This window comes from Bubalus bubalis, chromosome 12 (genome assembly GCF_019923935.1).
Source record: "Bubalus bubalis isolate 160015118507 breed Murrah chromosome 12, NDDB_SH_1, whole genome shotgun sequence".
NCBI classification, from domain to species: Eukaryota; Metazoa; Chordata; class Mammalia; order Artiodactyla; family Bovidae; genus Bubalus; species Bubalus bubalis.
Window position 1 is genome coordinate 100,869,506 of NC_059168.1, and position 9,106 is coordinate 100,878,611.

Here is a 9,106-nt window from a genome sequence, read left to right on the forward strand (position 1 = left end):
CAGGCGGATTCTTTACCAGCTGAGCCACATGGGAAGCCTGCACTTCTTGCTCATCCTACGTGAAAGAACAGACATCAGAACCCTAAAGTGTCTACTAAGCAGCCAGGCCCCCGGAGATGATTCCCAAGAGTCGAGTGTCCTCGATGCCTCTTAGAAGTGGCGTTACACCCTGTAGTTCTGGGCTTGGTTGGCCTGGGTTCATGATGATGATGATAAGGTGTCCACCATGTGTCCATATGTGTGCATGCTAAGTCACTTCAGTCACGTCCAACACTTTGCGACTCTCTGGACTGTAGCCCGCCAGGCTCCTCTGTCCATGGGATTCTTCTGGCAAGAATACTGGAGTGGGTTGCCGTTTGCTTCTCCAGGGGTTCATCCCAATCCAGGGATTAAACTCACATCTCTTATGTCTCCTGCATTGGCAGGTGGGTTCTTTCCCACTAGCATCACCTGAGAAGCCCACCACACCACTGAGCAGATATTATCTCTTCCGACCTCCTTGGCCCCAGGAGGTGGGCTGGACAGAGAGACCCATGGGTCAGGTGACCGTGGTTTTCCAGAGTCTGCATGCCCACCTAGATCTGGCCAAGTTCAAAGCCCACTTATCTCCTCTAGGCATGCCCCCCTTGCCTGGGGGCCAGCCCCCTCTGAGCCCAGGGGGAAGTGACGCTAGAAAACCCTGTGTCTGGTAAGTCCTACCAGAAGACTGCTTGAGTGCCCATGGGGTGAGCAAAAAATAGAAAACCCCTGACCCTCAATCCCAGAGATGCCTCCTCTTCCATGTCACCTCCTAGGCTGTATTTTGTCTCGGGCTAGTTCGAGGGCCAGTTCTGCAGAGGGAGAGCACAGGCGGTGTCTGGGGGCCTTTTTCCCAGGCTCTGAGCTAAGGACGGACACCCCTGGGGCCCGCCTTGAGCGATGGAGGATCTGAAAGGGCCAGCCCATACCTGCCTCCCCTGCCCCGGCTCCCCACAGGCCCTCTGAGGTCTGGCGGCTTCCCTAGCTCTCGGGCCCTCCAGCCCTCCTGCCTCTCCGCGCAGCCCTGCTTCCTGCTCAGCGTTTTCTGGAGTCTGTGGGTGTTGGGCACAGACCCACGGCTGTCTCAGCATATGTGAGGGCCCATGAGGCCTCCACACAAGACTGAAAAGCTGGCGTCAGCAGAAAAGAGGGAGGGGTCATCTGCTTGTGATGTGCCCAGCACCACGGGGATGCTCACATGCCCCCCTCAGACCTCAGTCTCCCCAGACTCCTCTGTGTTGATGTCACCGGTGAAGGGGAAAGAGCAGAGGTCAGGAGGCACAACCCCAACTCCTCCTCGGGGATGGTGAACTCCCCAACGTGGCAACTTGGGAGCTCTTAGTGCCATTGGTGGGAGGACAAGGTCCCTCAGTTCGCAGCACGCTGGCCCAGAGAGGTCATGAAAACCCAAAATCACACAGCAAATCAGAGAGAGAAACAGCCTGACCCCACCTAGCTGGGTTTATATATATAAACACACACACACACACACACACACACACACATTCATTGGCTGTGCCAGGTCACAGCTGCAGCACTCAGGATCCTTAGTTGCAGCATGTGGGAGCCAGTTCCCTGACCAGGGATCAAACCCAGGCCCCCTGCATGCGGAGCTCAGAATCCTAGCCTCTGAACCACCAGGGAACTCCCTGAGATGGGTTTTAACACACAGTGTCAATGAGTCCAAAGCCCTCCCAGGTCTGCAGGAAAGCTGAATGCAGGGTCTCCTCACTGAACATCACTGGAGCCAGGGCCTCTGCATGCATCAGCTTCATGGCTCTCCATGACAACCCTGTGAGCCAGTCCCATCACCAGCCCATTCCACATATGAGGATACTGAGGCCTGATGAAGAAGGAGGAGTGGATGGAACCCCCCAATGGCTCTGAGACCTGGAGGCTGGGGGATTCGATGTAGCAGGCATTCTCACCAGCATTCCCTGCAGTTGTCGGTGTTCAGCTGCTAAGTCATCCGACTCTTTGTGATCCCATGGACTGCAACATGTCAGCCTTCCCTGTCCTCCACTACCTCCCAGAGTTTGCTCAAACTCATGTCCATTGAGTCAGTGATGCCATCCAACCATCTTATCCTCTGTCGTCCCCTTCTCCTCCTGCCTTCAATCTTCAGACCAGCATCAGGGTCTTTTCCAATGAGTCAGCTCTTCATATCAGGTGGCCAAAGTATTGGAGCTTCAGCTTCAGCATCAGTCCTTTCAATGAATATTCAGGGTTGATTTCCTTTAGGATTGACTTGTTTGATCTCATTGCAGTCCAAGGGACTCTCAAGAGTCTTCTTCAGCACCACAGTTTGAAAGCATCAGTACTTCAGAGCTCAGCCTTCTTGATGGTCCAACTCTCACATCCATGCATGACTACTGGAAAAATCATAGCTTTGACTATACTGACCTTTGTTGGCAAAGTGATGTGTCTACTTTTGAATACACTGTCTAGGTTTGTCATAGATTTCCTTCCAAGGAGCAAGCGTCTTTTAATTTCATGGCTGCAGTCACCATCCACAAGGCCACAGCTGGTCCTCCAAGAGCTCTCAGCCTCAAGGGTGCAGTCATCATGAGAACAGAAAGGCATTTCACAGGTGGGAAAGCCCTTGTTTTGCAGATGGAAATGTTAAGTGCTGGAATTCTGTTGCCCTGGGAGACAGGGTTCTATCCTTAACTGTTCGGGACCAGACAGGAGGCCAATGGTGAGGCTTGAAATGTCCACCTGGGAGACAGGCAGGCAGGGTTGGTGGGCCAGGCAGGTGGCTGGAGGGGGACATGTCAAGAGGTGAGGAGGCTACAGGGCCCACCTGGCATGACTGAGACACCTCACCTCTGCAGGGAGTGGGCTCAGACTGGCCAAGCCGGCACAGCTGGGATCTCAGAGCAGGCTCTGAGCTAGCCTCCCCTATAGAGGAAGACACGGGCCCGGCAAGGTCACGCAGGGAGGGCTCTAGGACTAGAAGCCAGGCCTCCTGGCCCCCAGGTCCGTGATAGCCTCACTCTCTCTGCAGGGGCAAATGTGCGTCATGGGGCCTTGCATAAAGCCAGGTGCCTAGGGTGGCTGCAAATATTTCCAGCCAAAGGCTCAGGCACACATTTCTTCTAGGTCTGATCAGCTGGCCTCCCCACCATCTCAGTCCGGTGTATTCCCTCCCCTGTATTGACTGGACACCTGGGCTGGGTGCTCAGAAGGCACTGGGGAACACAGCCAGGGCCCAGACAGACAACAGACCTGCTCCCCTCAGCACTCACATTCCCGTGGGCCCCAGAGATGCCAAGAATGATGAATAGAGGTATTAATTAACATGAATAATAAATAGGTACAAATTCATACTTGAAACAGTTATGAGTAAGTATTGATTGCTATAAATTAGGACGTGTATGAGTAAGTTGCTTTGACGTGTGTGTCCAGTAGTGAGCTTGGGGAGGGGAGGGTGAAGGATGCATGTTCCAGGGGTGTGAGGGGTGTGATGGTGTGTCAGGCAGAGTGTGTGGGTGACTGTGTGTGTAAATAAGTGTGTGTGACAGTGTGAGTTTGTATATGTGACAGTTGTGTATAACTGTGGGGTGCGTTTTTGTGTCTGGGAGGGGGTATGTACGTCGTGTGTCCATGTGGGTGCATGTATGAGGTGTGTAGTCATGTGAGTGACCACAAGTGGTGTGGGTGTAGATGAGATTGTGTGTATATTGTGTATGGAGGTGTGTGCCTTCTGTGACGATGTATGTGAGTGTGTGAGTGCAGAGGGCAGTTTGCTGGTTGTGCGAGTGTATGTCTGTGTGAGTGTGCACGATGGTGCGTGTTCATGCGTGTCCGTGGGGGTGGATGTGAGCCCCTGTGTCTGTGGGTGAGAGTGTGTGTCTGTGCGGATGTGTGTGTGACAGTGAGTGTAGGGGGGAGCACGTTTGGGGTGTGAGTGGGTGGGCTGTAGGGGCGTGTGTGAGTGTGCATGTCTGTGCACCTGTGCGTGCTGGATGTTATTTTGGGGCTGGAGAGGATCCTTAATGAGCCTGTGGGATGAGCAGGGAGGGCGGGGGAGGGCTTGCTTCTCCCAGCCTGGAGCGCAAGGGCCAGTCCGCGTCCCCGGCTTCGCCATCGGAGCCGCAGTTCGGAGCAACAAACGCCTTCTCAGGTCTCTCGAACGTACCCCGTCCCGGCAGGAGGGAGCAGCGGCGCCCGGGTCCTGGCAGCGGCCCGGGCAGCGAGCACGGGTGCCTGCCACCCGGTCACCTGGCACCGCCCCCCGGCGCCCCTGCCCCGCCCGGGCATCCTCGCGGCGGCGGGGTTGGGCATCACCGTCCCGCGCGCCGCATGTGCGGGAGGACGCGGACGCCGCGCTTCCGAGGCTTGCTCGGCCCGGCCCCCCGCGCGCGCCCCGCCGCCGCGAGCGACGGGGACGGAGGCGTGGTCAGCAGGCTGGGTGCGGCCTCGGATCGGGTGCGGCACTGGGAGTTCTCCAAGGTGCTAAAATAAACCCAGCGAAGGATCAGGTTTCCCGACTGAAATAACCCAGGAGCGGCCTTGGAAATGCGAACTGAGAAAGCGATCCGGGGCGGGAGCTGGCGGGGTTGGGGGAGGCGGTGATGAAAGATGCTTTTCGCAAGGCTGCCTCTCCCTCCTCTCCCCGCCAGCTCTGCCTCTCCCCAGAGTGGAGCTTCTCACCCCTCCCCTCCTCTTTTTGGGGCCATCACCCCCAAATAGCCCGCCTCCGCTTGGCCATCTATCTTTAACAGCAAGATTTGTAGATCAGAGCCCAGCCAGCCAGTCATTCCATATACGTTTATTGAGCTCCTACTAGGTGCCAGATGGGCTTCCCAGGTGGCTCAGTGCTAAAGAATCTGCCTGCCAATTCAGGAGACGTGGGTTTGATCCCTGGGTCGGGAAGATCCTTGGAGAGGGAAATGGCAACCCACTGCAGTATTCTTGCCTGGAAAATGCCATGGACAGAGGAGCCTGGCAAGCTACAATCCATGGGGTCACAAAGAGCTGGACATGACTGAGCGACTAAGCAATAACACCACCTAGATTCCAGGCTCCCTGGACAACTTGTGCCCCCAAAGGAACAGACAGACAACAGGTCCTGCCTCCTGGGCTCTCACTCTGCTAGGAGGACACAAGTGCTAAACCCATGCAGAGCAAGTAAGTGTATGATGTGTTAGAAAGGAAACTGACCAAGGAGAGAATTAAAGGGCAGGAGAGGGTAAGGGGTATTGGGGTGATGTTTGAACCCCAAGGCATCCCACTGGCTCACGCAATGATTCAGAGAGAACCCGTTCACCTCTGAGCTCTGGTGTTCTCGTTTGTGCCTCGGGGACTAAAAGCCTATGAAGCTGCGGCAACAGTTGAGACACGGGTTTAGCTCTGAGTCTGCCAAGGAGCAATGTTAAGTACAAGTTAATGATAAATACGCTCAGTAGTAGCAGTTGATCTATCTTAAACATTTAAAGACAATGAATAACAAGCGTCTATGATGTATAAACAGCTCTAGACCCCAGGATGTTGCCAGAAAATCTCTCCTGCCTTCAAGTGACAGGCAGTGTAGCCAGGCAGTTGGGGCAAGGACTTTAGGCTGAGTCCTGAGACACTTCATTGCACACCACACACTCCTCTCTCAGTAACGGACAGTGCTAGAAGAGAGAAGTTATATGGACAAAGGGCCAGGTGAGGCGATGGTTCAGAGAGGCCAGGGGTCTGCAGGCATGCGGCCACCTTTGTCCTACTCATTGGTCTTGCGTGGGGAGGGGAGCCTGACACATAGCAGACCCCAAAAAGTGTTCCAGGGGCTTCTCTGGTGGTCCAGTGGTTAAGACACCATGCTTCCAGTGCAGGGGGCACAGGTTCAATCCCTAGTCAGGGAACTAAGATCCCTCCTGCCACAAAGTCAGAAAAAAAAAAAAAAATTAAATGTTCCAAGAGGGAGAGAGTGAATGAGTGAGTGACAAATGAGGCCAAGTGGGTAGGGAACAGAAAAACTGCAGGAAACGGAAAAATTCATGGCTGGGAAGACAGCCTTCTGGCTCAGAGTTATAGGGATCAGCCAGCCCACATCTTAACTCTGGTCTTGCTTGATCAGCTCTGTGGCCTTATAGGTGATGTCACCACTCTAGCCTTTTCTTCCTCGGCTCTAGAAGAGTGTGGTTAGACTTGCCATGTTGGCTAGAAGTGTCTCTGACCCTGTCCTGGTTTTCTGGGTCTGGGCACTGCAGTAGGTGGCTTAGGCTGACCCATCAGATCTCACGGGGTTGCCTCCAAACACACCGTTTTATCTGGTACTCGCTGCTATAGCCACTTGTTTATATTCTGCCTCAGTGCACAGGGGTGTGTGTGTAAGGATGGCTATGCCGCCTAATACTTAATAGTTTTGAACAGTCACAAAATAGAAACAATCTACATGTCTAAAACCAGAGAATTGCTTCTACAAAGTTTGGCCCAGCCACATGAAAAAATACCAAACAGTCGTTGAAGACTGATGGGTTGTCATGGAGACATTGCCAGGTCCATATTTTTACATGAAATGGGAGAGGTTAAAAGGATATATAAATACAGTCATACTTTAAATGCATATTTGTTTATCTCTGTATTTGCTATACATAGATACAGTTTAATAGATATTCTTTCTGATTGTTAAAGTAATACTTGGTTGTCATAAAACATTTAAATAATTGGAAATGAGAAGTGCGAATTCCTTTGTAACCTGACAGTTCTCATGTTAACAGTCGTGGCACCCAGGCAATAGAATTACATTTTTTTTTTTTTTTTGCAGCAACATGCATTGTGTAGGATCTTAGTGCCCTGACTAGGGATGGAACCTGTACCCCCTGCAGTGGAAGCACAGAGTCTAAACCACAGGACCACCAAGGAAGTCCAGGGTTACACCTGTATTATATCATCTGTATTCATTGAATTTATTGCTGTAAGACTGTAACATTTGATGATAAGAAAAAATAAGGCTATTGGTAAAAATATACTGTTTTGGAAACTGGCTAGTTATTTCACAGGTGTATATACTATCTCCCCAACTATACAGAACTATAAGCAGGAAGAGATCAATGAAAGCATCAATTCAATGGATGAATGAATTCTAAGATGCTCAGAAATGGGACAGTGTAGCCTGTGGTAGGAGCTCATAAAGGGATGGGGCCTGCTTCTCAGTTGCCTGAGAAGGTGAACTGGGTCACCCCAGCTTACAGATGGAGGGGCAGGTCTCGGTCTGAGTGAGCCCCCTGAGGCAGAAAGAGAGGCCAGGAGTACTGGCAGGACGTGCCTGTGGTCAGTAAAGTAGAGGAAGCTGAGCTGGGGTTTGAACCCAGGGTTGACCCAATCCAAAGCCCACTTTCCACCACTCCTGGGCCAAAGTCCAGCTGGACTCCATGGCCCTCCCCGGCATGGAGCCCATTGTAGCCCTGGGAACCTGCCGGCAGCTCTAGCCAGGCCAAGATGCTGACACAGGCCTCTGGATATTAATAGCCCCTCTCTGGGCTGGGCTCCTCCTCCCCTCCTGAGGTCAGCCTGGATCATGGGCCCCACCCAGGAAGAGTGGGGGGAATGCCCTGCCGGAAAGCTGAGTGGGCACATCCCAGTCCCTGTGGTCTGCAACATCTGAGTCTGGAGGCCCCAGGGACTTCTTGGGATTTGGGCCTCACCTCTTCTGGATTTCACCCCACTGAGCCTCAGCTTCCTCATCTGTAAAGTGGGCATGATATCATGACTTCGCTGGAAGGTTGGTTACATGGTATCAATAAGCTAGAACACAGAGAGACCACAGTACACTGCTCACTCTCCATGCGTTCTGCACCCAACTTCATGTGCTTCTGTCCGAGTTCAGGACAGGGCCGCACAGGTCATCATGGCCACACCCAAGAAGGTGGGATGTGACACAGTCTGGGACATCCTCCTCTGTGGCTGCATGGTCTGAGTGGAACATTCTGGAAGAGAAGTGCCAGGAATCCACAAGGAACCCCAGACTAAGGATTCCTGGTGTCTGGCTTCTCACCAGCGAGGTATGGCCAGACTTCGGGGGGCTGGTGGGTGCTTCTGAAAGAGTCACTCAGAGGGAGAGAGGTCTTTGCCTCATTTGTTAAACAGACCAGTTCCTAACCCAGAAGCTTGAAGGCTCGCTACGTAGCAGGGACCCTGCTCAGCATTTTACATCAGTGAGACATCATCTCTTTGACTTCACAATAGCCCTTGGAAGGTGGACACTAGTATTCCTGTGTTACGAGAGGAAAAACAAAAAAGACTAGGCCCAGAGACACCAAGTGACTTGCTAGGTCCTACAGCTAGTTGGTGGCAGAGCCCCAGGTCATCCCCCATCTGTCTGACTCTGGAGCCCCCAGGCTGGTTCCAGGCGACCAGAGAGCACGCACCCCACCCAGGCAGCTTCCTGTCCTTGGGAGTCTGTGGACCTGCTCCCTGGGAGGCTGCAGGGTGGGTCTGGGGCTTCCCAGGGACAGGAGGGGGCTCCATGCTTGGGAGGAAACCCGTCTTCATCCCAGGCCTTGGCTGCTATAATAAATCATGACACCAGGGCATTCATTTCTAACTCTGCTGGTTGCCCTAAACCAGAGGCTTCCGTTTGAGCCCAGGCCCGGTCAGCTCTTAAAGGGCTGTCAGATTGGGTTTCCACAGCAGGGGAGGCCCAACTCAAACCCCGAATCCTTGAACTCAAATCCCTCTTGGCCTGCTCCTCTCTGGGTTGGCAGCCTCTCTTGCCCCCTCGGTCCACGTACCACCACATGGACTCCCAGACCTCACAGGAAGCAGAAGGCTCTCCCCTATCCAGGGCCTCTCACCTGCTCTTCCTTCTGGGGGAAAGCCGCCCACGACCCGCAGGCCAGGCCTGGAGCCGTGTTGTATGATGCTGAAACACATCCGCGTGATGCTTGCAATCATTCACACATGTCATTCATTTAATCCCTGCTGAACTATAACTTTTTCCAGGGGGACAGGGATGCACGTGGTGTGTTCCCTTCGCTGCAGCGCCAGGCACCTCGTGTGGCACCAGGAGCTCGGGAACTATTTACAGGTTGCCCGAAGCTGCTACAGTGATCCCATCCTCCACAAAGCTCCAGGCAGCGGAAGCCACCTCCAAGGG